At 39.9% G+C, this 16,958-nt stretch overlaps 1 long non-coding RNA gene across 1 annotated transcript in view; it reads left to right on the forward strand.

Annotated features, from left to right (window-relative positions):
* The first annotated feature begins 3,253 nt into the window (after positions 1-3,253).
* The window catches only part of LOC309965168, a 41,112-nt gene continuing 27,407 nt past the window's right edge, over positions 3,254-16,958 (forward strand). Inside the window, exons 1-2 of the long non-coding RNA XR_014326372.1 lie at positions 3,254-3,990; positions 8,184-8,244. This is a non-coding gene — a long non-coding RNA (uncharacterized lncRNA). The remainder of the gene's footprint in view (positions 3,991-8,183; positions 8,245-16,958) is intronic.

The raw sequence follows: 16,958 nt of genomic DNA on the forward strand, positions 1-16,958 counted from the left end.
GCTCGCCGCAACTGGAGAAAGCCCTCGCACAGAAACAAAGACCTAAAACACAGCCAAAAATAAATTAATTAATTAATTAAAAGGTAATGTGAAGTTCTTTAAAAATCAAAATGTCTAAGAACTTTATTTCAGATTTTTCTTTAACTTCCTCACAATAGCTATTTTATCTATTGTCAGTTTTCTCCATCGTGATTAGCTCTTACTATAGAATGGCATGGGGACTTGCAACTAACTCCACATGAAGCCTTGAAGAAATAAGAACACCAAAGAATGGGGTAGGTGGCAGTGACTTCAAACAGGAAAGGAAAGTATGCTGAATCCCTATAGCCTCCTATAGAGAAGAAACAAAAAGAGTCCAAGTAGGAGCTGATAAATAACCTGGGACTAACAACGGAAAGGCCCATGGGACTTCCTAGTGCCTGCCACTGAAATCTCTGAACTCAGATCTCACCTTCCTACTGTCCTCATAGCACAACATAATCCTGCCAGATCCGTACTGAAAACTCACCGTCACCACCTCTCTCTCAACCAGACCTTTCAGATTCAGACACAACTCTCCAATTCCTTTTTGAGAAGTCATTCCTTAAAACTTTAGTCCACCCAGAACTCTCTTCTCTGACCTCCTTGTTTCAAAAGTAAAATCCAATTGTGGAGCTCATTGGTCTTTGTTTGTTTGTTTATCTTTACCATTACTTTTTTTTTTTTTTGCTTGTTTTATTTTTATTTTTGCTCTTGTCTTAATCTTAGAATCCTATGTAGCACTGAACACAAGATACCCAGTAAGGTTTTTTTGGGGGGGGGGTTTGGATTAATTGAACAGATTCACACTCTGGCTGAAGTTTGTACCCTCAGGGACAAAAAAAAAGAAGGAAAAACTAAAAGGAGAGGGAAGAAGAAAGTGTGAGAAAAACAGGGACTCTAATACACAGGGAAAGGAAGCAGGGGTGCAGAAGAGGGAAAGGACCCAAAAAATCAGCTTTCATTGTGAAGACTTAATCACAGTTTATAACACGTTGTCAATCTGCTAAAATGGAAGTTGACAGAAAATTGGCAGAGACAGGGAAATGGCCACAGGCCAAGTTATACTCTTGTGTTAAATCTTTCCACTGCCTTGCCTTATTTGCAGCTACCTCACGGTCTCAAAGCTAGGGAGATTCTGATTTGTTCCTCATGCAAGTATGGATTTATCAACAGACTGATTTATACATAGCTAGAAAGTAATAATCATCTGTGGACATCAAACCGGATGAGCCTTCCTCTATCACCTCTTTCTTTTTACAACTAAAAACTTACTGTGGGATATAAGTAAGTTTCAGTGGAATAACATGAAATCTCAATATCTCTTGTACAGTCATAACAGAAGCAGTTTCTGCCATTCCTATCCAGAAACTAACTCACTTTGAAACCACTCACTTGGTCTATCAGGTAGATCAGTGTTATTCACTGCTATTTCCTAGCACCTAGAATAGCGCCTGGTACATGTCATGTGTGCAATAAATTTTTGGATACTGACTGATTGGATTAATGAATAAATGATGGTTCCAATCTCTGGTGCACCCTTAGGTGACCTTAAGCCGAAGATACAGACATACAGGAAATACAGGATGGATTTTTAAAAAGGACATAATTGAGGGAGAAGATTACCAGAGTTTTGCTGCTTTGTTTATCTCCACCTAAAATTCATTCCACGAATAGAAACTGAATGCCTTCTATGCCTTCTATGTGACAGGAAGTGTGTTATACCCTCAAGTACAAATATAAAGATACAGACCCTGGATCCAATGTGTGCTTTTCCATGACTACATCATAGCCTCTAATCACACTCTTTTTCCGTTATTAGACTGTAACTGTCAATGTGTCTGTCTTGCCACTATATTGTAAGCTCTATTAGGACACTGCCCATCACACAGTAAGCACTCAGTAAATAGCTGGTAAAGCATCTGATTAAAGATGCCTTACCAGCTATTACCAATTTACCAATGGAAATTGTAGCCTACTAGGGGGAAAAGACATAATGAACCGTATAAAGTCAGGATTCTTAGTTTTGAGAAAGAAGAGCTAACTCTTGCTGACATAGCAGAAAAGGAGCATGTTGAAGATATTGGGTGGCTCTCAGAATTACTGGAGGGTAAAGAGAATCATGGCAGACGCTAGGCCTCCAGGAATAATGCACAAAATCACTGCAGAACTAGTCCAGTGAGGAAACTGTCTCTATTGCAGTTCCCCACCCATGCACTTCTGCATCGGAAACTCAATCTTGCAACCACTGAGAAACTGCTGTTGCTGCCAGTGCTGCCAACAAAGTCAGCCACCTCTGCTGCTACTCCTGTCAAATGCCAAAGAACCAGAGAGCACCCTTGTTCATTGGTAGCTGAACCAAGGTTGGAAAGACAGGTTGAGCCTGGATTGTGAAATGCTTGGACAAAGGTATAGGCAGTCACCAGAACAATTTATTCCTAAACCAGATTCCCCAATCAAATGGAGTAACCAAAAGCTAAATGTGCAGTGCTTGCTTTTTGCCCATGGTGGATGCCAATGAGTATTTGCAAGTTTGGTTGAAACAACAGATGGGAGTCTGCAAATTTAGGACAGACTGCCCCACTTAGTCCCTATGATTAATCATGTCTATACTGATAGCCTTACCTGAGATCAGAAAGTACTATCTCTCATAACATATTTTTGGGAATACAACTATGATATCGTGGTCCTTATGTCATGAATCTGGGTCAGGTACCAAGAGAATCAACAACATTTAGATCTGCAACATTTAGAGTGTTGGGAAGGGGGGTGGATTCACCAGGATTTTAAGTGCCCTGGATCCTTTTCAACTGAAGGTTTCCCACCCAAATGAGGACTCAATCTTTGTCGTTCTCTTGCATCAGCCACGGGTTGCTACAGGTCACTTCGGAGTTTCTTAGCAAAAACAAAATGCAGTCTGTAGGAGCACTGCAAGTCAAGACAGGTGAGTAGAATTGGCTCCAAGGGCTGAAGAGGAACTTAGCCAAAAACTATTCAAAACAGGTTAATCCATCTGAACTGGGACAGCAGACACCAAGGAGAAAAGGGACTAGGTTAGACGTGTGCAGCCTCGGCCTTGCTGGCTATACTTGCCTATGAACAGCTACCAATTCTTCCAAATCCCCCCGCCACCATCCCCCCGCGTCCGCTCGGATAATCTCTTTAGGCACGTTAGCTAGCCAGAGAAGCAGGGAACCTGTGGAAGAGGATGAGGTGTTATTTGGGGTATAGAGATCATGGATGTTTTACGTATGCACTTAATGAATTTGTCGAGCCCCTCACCCCCGCCCCATCTTAGGCTGGGTCACTCGGAGGAAAAAAAACCCTCTTTCCTGTACCTCCCTTTATGCTGTCCTCGCCTGCGACTTCTCCCTCTCACTCTGAGCCGCACGCAGCCTCCGTGCCTCACCTAAAAACTACTCTTCAAAGACTTCCTTCCGGGCCCAGCAAAGCCCGGCGTACTCGGTATCTGGAGAGGCAGAGGTACTCGCTTCTATCCAAAAAAACAAAACTGCCCTTACCGGAAAAAAAAGAAAACTGCTCGAGCATTCCGAGGCTCGCATGCGCGCGTCACACGGGGAAGCTGCTAGGAGGGTCCGGGTGCTTCAAATCGCAAACCCCGCCCCCGCGTGTCGGCCCCGCCCCGCCGCCTCAGCCCCGCCCCGTCCCGCCGCCGGGGCAGGCACGGGACGCCCTCTCCAGGCCAGGCTCCCGCGCCCTATTTGGTCTTTGGGGGCCAGGCGGTGGGAGGTGAAGCGTGCGCGGCGGAAGGGGACGCGGGGCGGGCTCGGGTGCGCCAAGGCACAGCTCTAACCAGCGCAGCCGCCACCTCCTCGGGAACCCACGCGGCCTCTGCGTCCTGCCTCGGAACAATGGGACTCGGCTCGCGAGGTATCTTGGCTGTGCTGGCCCTGGGGGTCGTGGTGGGGGTAGCGCTGCTGAAGATCATCGCCGACAGCACAGACCCGGAGGGTAAGTGGCTGCGGGGGTCGCCAGCACCGGCTCCGGGAGGAGTCGCGCTGCCCATCGGGAGTTTCCAAGTTGGATCTGGTTGTGCAGAAAGTTCTGCAAGTCTTAGGCCGAACGCACGGGGCTGTCCTGGAGGTGACCTGATGGCCCCATCAGAGGGAAAACTGAGACTTGGGCCAGTCCCCCACCTGTCCCAAGGCCGCCTGCTTAAGAAATGGTCCAGTCCTTCCCCTCAGTTTTTCTGCAAGCAGCGGACGCAGGCCTGGAGGAGTGCGTATAACCTGTTGAGTTACCGAAGGATGGGCCTTCAGCAGGGGTTCAACTCAGTTGTTACAGTCTTTCCCCGAAGTTAATGTTTTCCTGGGAGGTTAGAGATTATCTAAGCCTTCCTTTTGTAAACGATTAGATGGATTGAAAAATATGTCTACCGATTCCTGAGCAAATATGTCTACCAGTTAGTTGCGGAACCTTTAGGCGTTTTCCGGCGTTTCATCGCCTAATTCTGTAATATCAAACCAATTATTTATAGTCTTAAGGACCCCAGCCGCTTTGGGGCTAGTGTAGCTGGTTGGGAGCTTTTGGGGTGCGGACAGCGCTCCCGGGCGCAGGTGATGCTTGTGCTTCTGTGGATGGGCGCTACCAGCCCCTCGTGTACCGTAAACACCGGCCGAGGCGGGCCGAGGCGCGTATCAGCTGTGCAGCCTTACGATCACAGCTGCACTATTGTTAGGAGTCCACGACGTCGTCAGTAAAATCATAACAAAATGATTTTGACATTTCTCTTCTGGGGGAAGTGGAGGTGTCCCTTTAGGCCCTTGGCCCTTTGGGGACTTTTTGGATAAAGTCCTGAAAACTGATTTGCTGTGTAAATTCTGTTTTCTCTTTGTCAGCTCTTATAGAGGTCAGGTCATTGATTAATGGTCAGTAAACTAGAATAAGTTAGTTTAAATGACCCAAGTTTTTCCTGGTTTTAAATTCTATCCACTGTATATTACATTAGATTTATCCAGCAGTTTGCAAAACCAGAGGGTTCAGGCACAACACCTGCTTTTGCCAGAATAATCTGGGTGACTTAGACAATAACAGTTTTTGTTTGTTTTGCTGAATTTTTTTGTTTGCTGAATTGCACATGTGACAGACTGGCTTTGTAGAGCTAATTTTGAGATCATTTCAGGAAAGAATGATCAGTAAAATCATGTCCGTCATAGTTTCAATATTATGAGGTATTATATTGTAAAAGTGGACTATCTGGAATTAAACAGTATATTTTGCTGCTAATTTTATGCCAATATTTATGTGAGTTGCTTTCCATTTTTTTATTTGTTACTTTGTGAAAGTATACCTGCTTATTGTTTCTCTAAAGAATACTGAGTAGAGAAACTGAGTATGCTTGCTTTTCTTTTGCCCTCATAACAGATTTTTTTTGCCCTGTTTTAATACTCACTGTTTGTTCTATTTGTTACTTGATGTCTCACTAGACGTTAATGCTATTTGGAAAACTTGGAATGCTCTACTATATGAAAGCCTTGATTTCATAAACTAGTATAACCAATGTGAGCTGGAATCCATTTCTGCAGACTATAAGGTCACCTTGAAACTAGAGTAAATGAAGGTTCTGTAGTGGATGTCTCAAAAGAGCAAGTAAAGGTTGTCCTAGTCTTTATATGCAGTGTGTAATCTGTATAAAGTGTCATTATGAAGTACAGTGATTTTTGTCATACTAGAGCTTATGTAGCTAATTTTTGCTAGACACTTTTCCTGTGCTTCTCACACTATGCTAATTGAGGTCCATACTTACTCCCATTGGATCCTCACAGTATTATCCCCATTTTATAAATGAGGAAACTGAGGCTTAGAAGTTACCTAATTTATTCAAAGTGAAACAACTAATACATGTTTGATTTCAGAGGCCAGAATCTAAACTCTCAATTAACCATTTTGCCACTAAGCTACAGTAGGTGATGTTGGCTCTTCAAGTAGATAATACTTTTATCCACAATACTGACATTGCCCAGAATATTGTGGGAGAAGATAAAAACATTATTGAAATTCTTCTTTTAAAATATCCTTCACAGTCTGCTGCATAGTTTCATAAATATCTTCAGTTGAAGGAGGAGGGATACTATGAGCAAGTTAGCAAGCCAGCAGACAGGATAGATTGTGGTAGTTCAATGAAAGACGTAAGGGTGGGGGAGGCGATTAATCAGGACTTTTGGTGGCAAGTGACAGAAACCCACCTTAAACAGCCTTAGGGGAAAGGAAGGACTTTATTGACCTTTAAATGGAAAAGTCCAAGGATTAAGGTGGCTTCAGAAATGCTGCATTAAAGAGTTCAAATAGGTTGCTAAGAGATGGCCATTTCCGACTCTCTAGATTACATCTATCAAACCATAGGCAAGCCCTAGTTAAAATGTTCTTAGCCTGCAGGGGGAATGCAAATAACAGGGACTTTCTAAAGTGATTCCCAGGCTTCAAAAGCCACCATAATGGGTAGCCAATTAGGATATGAAATTAATCTTTAATGAGCCTATGCCACTTTATGAACTTAACTTTCTTTTCTTCTATTTAGTGCAATATTCTATTTTAATACTTGGTCATTTTGTCAGGTAAAGCATCAGCCTCCTTGTTCTTAGATTGTCCGTGACATTCTTTATCTCTTAGGACACAGAAACAGTGCCTGCCCATAGAAGCCCATACTTCATAAGTATTTTTTGAAAAGAGGAGAAAAGGTCCTAAAGCTAGAAAGAGCTTAGAAAGAATACTGCTTCTGCCTTCTTCCTCACGCAAAAAAAAAAAAAAAAAAGGGTTGCCAGGAAATCATCCCTCATAAGAGTGACAACAGCAGGTAGACAAAAACAGGGGGCTCTCATAGCAGTCTAGGCAAAAGATGAAAGCACATGGTAATGGAGATAAGTAGATAGAGTCTAGATCTTTTTGGGGGGTAGAACTGAAATCATTTGCTAATGGATTGCATGGTGGAGTGAGGAAGAAGGAAGAATCAAAAGATGACCTCTTGGTTTTAGGATTGAACAACTGGTAATGCAACAACTGGGAACACTGGGGCAGAAGCAGGTTTATAGCAGAAAATCAACGGTTCCGTTTTGGCATTCACAAGTACAGGCTTTGGAATCAAACAGCCTGGTCCAAATCCAGACTCTGCCACTTACTAGCTGGGTGGCCTCCTCTGGGTCTCAGTTCTGTCACTGCACAACAGTGTTCCTGTCACAGAATTGTTGTGAGGGTTAGATGAGCTAATGCAAGTTACATGCTCCCCATGAGGCCTGGCATGTAGTAAGCCCTTAATAATGTTGGCAGTTATTTGCTACCTGCTGCTAAATACATCTGTACAGTCTACTGACCTTGATCTTTTTCAAGTTTAATCTTCACACTATATCCTTTTGTGATAAATGGATTATGGTTCCAGCAAGAGGAAGAAACGCACAGTAAAGATAGCGCCTTCAAAGTTGTTATTGCTTACTTTCTTTGTACTTTGAAGGTTTTTTGGGTAGGGGAAAACTATCTTTGTGAAAAGTACACAGTAATAAACTTACTTGCCTCCCATGTAGTATATGTGTTAATCTTCCATTATACAAAGACCAAAGATGAATAACCCACTCTGAAAAGTTGCTTAACTGGGGCATAGAATTCTTCCAAACTTTTTCCAAAATTTAAGGTACTAGCTAAAAATTCAAAGAATTATACTGAGAAGGCTTGCAATTTTAAATGAAAATCCTAACCCACTTCATCTTCTCTCCATTGTATGCAGTTAGGCATGTTGGTGGTACAAGACCTAGGAGCACCCATTAATAGTAAGGGCCCCTCCCAGGATGGTCCACTCTACTCAGAAGAGCAGAGTTGTCAGTAGCAAAAATTCCTCACCAACCACTGTGTCCTCATGTGGGTGAATGAACTTTGGCAAACTATTGTATCATTGGCTGGCACATAGTAAGTACTATATAAGTGTTACATTAGCCATATGTTTTCTGTCTTGAAAAATCCAATAATACAGTCCCAGATTTACTGACAGTTTCAAGGTATATTTCATAGCAACAGTGGCAAAAGTAGAACTTCCTGTGGAATAATCTACCCTTCCCCCACACCACCACCACCCCAGAGACAGAAAGAAACATATTGCCAGTGTTCTTAGTTAAATATCAAATGTCCTTTCATCACAGGATATTTCTTTGTTTTTATAGGATCTCCAGGTAGGAAGAATCCTATGTCTGTGGAAGACTCCAATGATAACCCAATAGATGAGTTTAAAAAGGTCAGGAAACAGATTATCTGTCTAGGATACATAAAGTAATATCAGCTAGTCAAGTATATGTAAGCTGGTACACTGACCTGTCTTAACCATGATGTGTTCATTCGTAAATCCGTAAAGCCTACCATCAAGGGCTGCCCTTAGTGGACATCAGTAAATGATAGTTCACTGGATTAATAGTCTTTCTCAGTTTAGCAAAGATGTGAATAAATTCTGAAACTAAAAGCATACTGGAATTTATTACTGAGTTCTGAAGCACATTTTTAGCTATGACATTTTGCACTCTGCCTATAGATATGAACTATGAATATGTAAGTCTGCTGATCTTGCCGGTAGAACAAGTCACGCTAAGCTGGTCAGCCACAGTAGCCTTAATTTGCCTTGGTGGACTCCAGGGAAACCCTACTTATATTTCACCCATCAGTTAGATTTCAACCCACCCTCTTGCTTCCCTATTGAAACAATAGACGAGGCCCTTTTTGTTTGTTTGTTTTTGTTTTTTGGCTGCACTGTGTCTTCTTTGCACCTCACAGGCTCCTGTCTAGTTGCAGCACATGGGTTGCCCCACAGCATGTGGGATCTTAGTTCCCCAGCCAGGGATCGAACCCGCGTTCCCTGCATTAGAAGGCGGATTCTTAACCACTGGACCACCAGGGAAGTCCCAAAAAGATGCTCAGGCACTTTTCTTGTGCTTTTAGTTTGGGACAAATGGATTTCTTTCTTGATTTTCTGAGTTCACTAGCATGGAAAGATAGGAACCAGGCTGATGTTATAAATAGTGAACCATCAAGGCATGTTTCTTGTAAGCAGTATTTAGTTTATCTTCTTACTGTCCTTGTTATTAAGAGTTGACAGAGGTAGAAACTAGAAAAAGGTACACGAATCCTATCACTGGACCCATTTTCTCTACTTTTATTCAACAAATATTTATTGAGTGCCTCTAATGTAAGGACACATTACAAAATGGACCAAGCCCTTACTTCTTGGAGTTTTTGTTTGTTTTTTGTTTTATTTCATTGTAAAAAAATACACATAAAATTCACAATGTTAGCCATTTTTAAGTGTACAGCCCAGTGGCATTAAGTACATTCACATTGTTGTGCAATGTCATGGAGATTTTTATTAATTAATTTTTTTAGTGAAATATAGTTGATTTACAATGTTCTGTGAATTTCTGCTGTACAGCAGAGTGATTCAGTTATACATATATATACATACTTTTTTATATTCTTTTCCATTATGGTTTATTCCAGAATATTGAATATAGTTCCCTGTACTATATAGTAGGGCCTTGTTGCTTATCCATTCTGTATGTAATAGTTTGCATCTGCTATGAACATAGGGATGCATGTGTCTTTTTGAATTATACTTTTGTCCAGATATATGCCCAGGAGTGGGATTGCTGGATCACATGGTAATTCTATTTTTAGTTTTCTGAGGAACCTCCATACAGTTTTCCATAGTGGCTGCATCAACTTACATTCCTACCAACAGTGTAGGAGGGTTCCCTTTTCTCCACACCCTCTCCAGAATTTGTTATTTGTAGACTGTTTAATGATGGCCATTCTGACTGGTGTGAGGTGGTACCTCATTGTAGTTTTGATTTGCATTTTTCTAATAATTAGAGATGTTGAGCATCTTTTCATGTGCTATTGTCCATCTGTATGTCTTCTTTGGAGAAATGCCTCTTTAGGTCTTCAACTGGGTTGTCTGCTTTTTTGTTGTTGGGTTTTATGAGCTGTTTGTATATTTTGGAAATTAAGCCATTGTCGGTCGCATCTTTTGCAAATATTTTCTCCCGTTCTATATATTGTTTTTTTCATTTTTTTATGGTTTCCTTTGCAGTGAAAAAGCTTATAAATTTGATTTGGTCCCATTTTTTTATTTTTGTTTTTATTTCTATTGCCTTGGGAGACTAACCTAAGAAAACATTGGTATGATTTATGTCAGAAATGTTTTGCCTATGATCTCTTCTAGGAGTTTTATGGTGTCATGTGTTATATCTAAGTCTTTAAGCCATTTTGAGTTTACTTTTGTGCATGGCGTGAGGGTGTGTTTTAACTTCATTGATTTACATGCAGCTGTCCAACTTTCCCAGCAACACTTGCTGAAAAGACTTTCTCCCATTTTATATTCTTGCCTCCTTTGTTGAAGATTAATTGACTGTAAGGGTGTGGATTTATTTCTGGGCTCTCTATTTTGTTCCGTTGATCCCTATGTCTGTTTTTGTGCCAATACCATGCTGTTTTGATTACTGTACCCTTGTAGTATTGTCTGGGAGGGTTGTGCCTCCTGCTTTGTTCTTTTTTCTCAAGATTGCTTTGGCAATTCTGGGTCTTTTATGTTCTGTATAAATTTTAAGATTATTTATTCTAGTTCTGTGAAAAATGTCTTGGGTAATTTGATAGGGATCGCATTAAATCTGTAGATTGCTTTGAGTAGTAGAGCATGGGATATCTTTCCATTTCTTTGAATCATCTTTAATTTCCTTTATTAATGTTTTATAGTTCTCAGCATATAGGTCTTTCAGCTCCTTGGTCAGGTTTATTCCTAAGTTTTGGGGGGTTTTTTTGGTGTGATTTTAAAAAGTAATTTTTTTTACATTCCCTTTCTGCTATTTCATTGTTAGTGTAAAGAAATGCAAGTGATTTCTGTATGTTAATCTTGTATCCTGCTACCTTGCTGAATTTATTTATCAGTTCCAATAGTTTTTGTGTGGCGTCATCAGGGTTTTCTATATATAGTATCATGTCATCTGTATATAGTGACAATTTTACCTCTTCCCTTCCAATTTGGATACCTTTATTTCTTTTTCTTGTCTGATTGCTGTGGCTAGAACTTTTAGTACTATTTTGAATAGAAGTGGTGAGAGTGGGCATCCTTGTCTTGTTCAAGAATTTTGCAGGGCTTTCAGCTTTTCACCATTAAGTATTATATTGGCTGTGGGTTTGTCAAAAGTGGCTTTTATTATATTGAGATATGTTCCCTCTATACCCATTTTGGTAGAGTTTTTATCATGAATGAATGTTGAATTTTGTCAAATGCTTTTTCTGTGTCTATTGAGATTATCATGTGGTTTTTGTATTTTCTTTTGTTGATGTGGTGTATCACATTGATAGATTTCCATGTGTTGAACCTTCCTTGTGAACCTAGGATGTATCCCACTTGGTCACAGTATATGATCTTTTTTATGTGTTGTTGGATTCAGTTTGCTAGTATTTTGTTGAGAACTTTTGCATCTATGTTCGTCAAAGATATTGGCCTATACTTTTCTTTTTTAGTGGTATCTTTGTCTGGTTTTAGTATCAGTGTGATGCTGGCTTCGTAGAATGTCTTTGGGAGTGTTGCCTCAACAGTCTTTTGGAAGAGTTTGAGAAGGATCAGTAAAATTTCTTCTATGTATGTTTGGTAGAATTTGCCTGTGAAGCCATCTGGTCCTGGACTTTTGTTTGTAGGGAGTTCTTTTTTTTATTACAGGTTCTATTTCACTTCTAGTGGTTGCTCTGTTCAAATTATCTATTTCTTTTTGATTCATTTGTGGTGGGCTGTATGCTTCTAGAAAATTGTCTGTTTCTTCTTGTTTGTCAAATTTGTTGTTATATAATTGTTCATAGTATTCTCTTATGGTTTTTTGCATGTCTGTGGTATCAGTTGATATTTATCCTTTTTCATTTCTTACTTTATTTGGGTTCTGCCTTTTCTTCTAGGCCCTGGTTTTATTGATTTTTTCTATTTTTTTAATCTCAATTTTATTTATTTCCTCTCTGAGCTTTATTATTTCCTTCCTTCTGCTGACTTTAGGTTTTGTTTGTTCTTCTTTTTTTTGATTCTTTTAGGTAATAGGTTAGGTTATTTTTTGAGATATTTTTCTTGTTTCTTGAGGAAGGCCTGTATCGCTATGAACTTCCCTCTTAAGAACTGCTTTTGCTGCATCCCATAGATTCTGTATGGTTGTGTTTTCATTGTCACTTGTCTTAAAGTATTTTTTAATTTCCTTTTTGATTTCCACATTGACCCATTGGTTTCTTAGTAGCATTTTGTTTAGTTTCCATGTAATCCTTTTTTTTTTCATATATCTTTTCTTGTGGTTGATTTCTAGTTTCATGTTGTTGTGGTCAGAGAAGATGCTTGAAATAATTTCTATACTGTTAATTTGTTGACGTTTGTTTTGTGCTCTAGTATGTGGTCAATCCTAGAGAATGTTCCATGTGAACTCCTTGTATTCTGGGTTTTTTGGATGTAATGTCCTGAAAATATCAATTAAGTCTAACCGTTCTATTGTATCCTTTGGATCTTTGTTGCCTTATTGATTTTGTCTAGAAGATCTGTCCATTGATGTGAGTAGGGTGTTAAAATCTCCTACTATTATTGTATTTCCATCTGTTTCTCCCTTTATGTCTGTTAGTATTTGTTTCATGTATTTGGGTGCTCCTATTTTAGGTACATGTATGTTGACGAGTGTAAAAATCCTCTTCTTGTATTTGTCATGGATTTTTATTGTTGTGGGTTTCCTAATGCTCCATGTAGTTCATATTCTCAGTTGCCTCTGGGCTTGCTTTTTATTATTTCTGCTGTACATAGTCAGAATATACTTTTATTCTAGTTACAGTAATTCTACAGAAAAATTTTCAATTGGAGAAAAATGACTAGATAGATTACCCTAAATGTACTTGTGATTATTATTGGGCAGTTGTGGGAATGGTTTTCTGTTTTTAAATACTTTACTCAGTTGTTCGGTGTCTTTTCCTATTGGACTTTTTTTCTCATTTTTAAAAATTCAATTTATTTAAACAGACCAAAATTAAAGCACAGTTCACCCTTTACTCTCATGCCCCCATCCTCAGTCTCTGGCAGCCACTGATTTGTTCTCTGTATCTATGGGCTTGTTTTGTTTATTTTTTGAATTCCACATATAAGCGATATTATACAGTATTTGTCTTTCTCTGTCTGACTTATTTCACTTAGCATAATACTCTCACAGTCCATCCATATTTGTCACAAATGGCAAGATTTTCCTTCTTTTATATGGCTGAATAATAATCCATTGTGTGTATATACCACAATTTCTTTATCCATTCACCTATCGATAGACACTTAGATTGTTTCATATCTTGGCTATTGTAAGTAATGTGAAATGAACATGGGGTTTTGCATATTTATTTGAGTTATTGTTTCTGTTTACGTCAGATAAATACCGAGAAGTGGTAACTGAATCATATGATAGTTCTATTTTTAATTTTTTGAGGAATCTCCATACTGTTTTCCATAGTGGTTGCATCAATTTATGTTGCCACCAACAGTGCATAAGGGTTCCCTTTTGTCCATATCCTTCACAACAGTAGTTATTTCTCATCTTTTTGATAATAGCCGTTCTAACAGGTATGATGCAATATCTCATTATGGTTTTGACTTGCATTTCCCTGATGATTAATGAAGTAGAGTATCTTTCCATGTACCTGTAGGCCATCTTTATGTCTTCCTTGAGAAAATGTTTATTTAGATCTTCTGCCAATTTTTAATTTGATTGTTTTTTGATGTTGAGTTGTATGAGCTCTTTATATATTTTGGACATTAACCCCTTATTGGATATATCATTTGCAAATATTTCCTCCCGTTCAATAGGTTGCCTTTTCATTTTGCTGATGGTTTCCTTTGCTATGCAGAAGCTTTTTAGTTTGATGCAGTCCCATTTCTTTATTTTTGCTTTTGTTGCTTTTTGTGTCAGATTCAAAAAAAGTCATTACTGGGCTTCCCTGGTGGCGCAGTGGTTGAGAGTCCGCCTGCCGATGCAGGGGACACGGGTTCGTGCCCCGGTCTGGGAGGATCCCACATGCCGCGGAGCAGCTAGGCCCATGAGCCATGGCTGCTGAGCCTGCACGTCTGGAGCCTGTGCTCCACAATGGGAGAGGCCACAACAGTAAGAGGCCCGCGTACCGCAAAAAAAAAAAAAAAAGTCATTACCATGCCAACATCACTGTCAAGGAGCTTACCACCTATGTTTTGTTCTAGTAGTTTTATGGTTTCAGGTCTTTTGTTCAAGTCTTTACCATTTTGAATTTATTTTTGTGTATGGTGTGTCAACCTTAAAAACTAAATAGCCAGTTATTTTACCAGCAAAATGAGTTCATTTGGGAACAGCAGACTAATTGTAATTCAGGACAAGCAAAATATGGTGAATCATAGGCAAGTCTGGAGAACAAAGGAGAGAAGCATGCTTTTATAGAGGAAGGGAGGAAGTTGGGGGTCCTGCTTCAGACAGAAGTTCGCTGGAGCAGAGCAGGAGTGCAGGGTAATAGCAGCTTCTCATTGGCTGAATGTGGTAGTTTCTCATGGGCTGGGCTGTTGCTGGGCAAGGAGAAAATCTTTCTTCCTTCTTCTACGGCATGTAAAGTAAGCTTCTTCCTGCTGGTCTGCAACTGGCAGTGAGAGGTAGTGTATGAGAGCTCTCCCTTCAGGGATTCTCAACTCCATTTTTAAGTAAGAGTTCCTTTATTTATTTTCACATTTCCCCCTGTTGATTAGTATCTTTCCTCAGAAGCATCACTGATCAAGAGTCAGGTTTTGGTGATTCTGTTCCTTGGTTTGAGGAAGGTCCTTTCCTGGTTGTCATATCCCACGTTGGAGGGAAAATGCACAAATTGGAAACTGTTGAAGCTACATTTGAGTAACAGGGAAAGGTAGGAGGGAGAACTCTCAGACACTTCTCATCTAAAGTTTATATCTTATCAAGGTCATAGCATTTGGAGATCATCTCAGAGTATTGAGTTAGCATTTCCTCTATTTGATGCAAAACCTCTGCAGAGATTTGACAGGCAACCAGTACAAAGTAGAAAAATAATTATGCAAAACAAAAGTAACAGGACAAATCCAAGTTATTTGATGATTCTAAACCATAACCCTAGACCCAAAGGTAGCCAGCTGAACAAATCAAAGGACCATGGAGAGAGTCAGGTGAAATTCCTTGTAACCAGTACACTTGCTCCCTGATCTTGTACAGTTGAATTTCTGTCTTCCCAGAGACATTAATCTATATGTGACAGGGGGTATTTGCTATTACACAAGTGCCTCCTTGCTCAGCAAGTAGATAAACAAAGGCTATATGATTGTCCAAAACTACCTTAGCCAACGAGTCATGTAATTATTGTTAGGCAGCTACTGCCTTGGCTGTGGAGTTGGCTAGCTCTTCTAATGTTAGGGAAAGATTTTTGAGTATGCATTCCCTGGTTCTTACCCCAACCCATGGGAGAAGGGCTCTCCCTGTGGAGGCAAACCCAGAGTCATGTGTGCTTCCTGGAAGTTCCTGTTTAAGGCAGCCATGGAGGTTTAATGGGGAGAACAAATGGGAGGCTTCTGATCTGTTACAAATGTTGACAGTTAAATGTCCTAATAAGCATTGGCCTCCAGTTCACCATCTATCTAAACATTCATACACCCATGAGAAATGTCATCCACTGCAGAAAAAGATAAAACCAGGTGGAGCAGAGAACTCCATCTAAGGTCTGGTTCTTCATTAGCTAAAATTTCCTGATTGACCTTTTCAAGCCAAGGGTCAGAGGAATTGGGATGACATTCTGTAAGGTACTATCCTAGCCTAAAGGGGTCTATTCTAAAAGCCTTGCAAAGAGAAGTTTGCCTGCTTGTATTTCCCTTGGGTGTAGGAAAACAGATGGTATTTTAATAAGGAAAAGGGTGTGGGAGAGTTAAGGTCATACAGTTGGTGGAGGTTTTTTATTGAACTAGTATTGTTATGGTTGGAGAAAGATTGAAACAAGGCATGGGAACACTTGCATGTAACAGCCTAACCAAATAGGTAATACCTGTAGGCGTGTAGGTATAATTGACAGTGGCATTTGGGACTAATGAGAAATTAGTTACAGGTAAAAACGATGGATCTCCAACATCATGAACAGGTTGGAGTATCTAGGGACAGATCCAGCAGTCAGAGAGGTTTCCCCTTTTGCAATACATTGGGAAATGCAGATAAGAGAATTGTCTTTTCAAGAAAGAAGGGGAGAAAAAGGTGTATACCTGTACAGGCCTGGTTCAGTCATCTTGGAAGAGCTGTCTCCTTCAGGTGTCATCTGCTTCAATTCCTGTAAATCTTTATTTTCAGGTCACCAGTTGCTGTACCGGTCCAGTTAGTGTTTGATGCTTTCTTGAGATGTGATGTGTTAATCCAAGAGTCTATATTTTTGAAGTTTGGCAACACAAGGGTTGGTTAACAGTACCTGATAGAGGCCTTTCTAGTGGGGTTGAAAGGAGTCTTTCTAGAGATGTCTTTTCCAATAGATGAAATCTCCAGGCTGCAGTGTGTGTTGTTTGAGGCCTTCATCTCCCAGGAGTGCACTATGAAAAGATAGCTCTACTAAAGTATGGTTATTTTTGTGACACACATTTTAGGATGCTAACTAGAATTATGACTGATAACATCATACCAGGACGTATCAGAATTTTATACAATTTCTAGAACATTTATGTTAATAACATTCACCCATGCAATATAACTTAAAAAGTTTTATTATCGTTTATTTGACAATGCTTCCCATGTAATTTAACATACCAAATAAGCCTAATTAGTTTAATATCTCTTTGTAAAGAGAGAGAACAAATCTTTTGAGATGTTGTAGGAGCTCTGGAAATGCCCAGGGTTACTTTCAGATCAAAAAGACATTATTTAGAATTTGATTTTTGGGAAGTTTGTCAAAAT

The sequence above is a fragment of the Leucopleurus acutus genome (genome assembly GCF_964270905.1).
Source record: "Leucopleurus acutus genome assembly, chromosome: 8".
Taxonomy (NCBI): domain Eukaryota; kingdom Metazoa; phylum Chordata; class Mammalia; order Artiodactyla; family Delphinidae; genus Leucopleurus; species Leucopleurus acutus.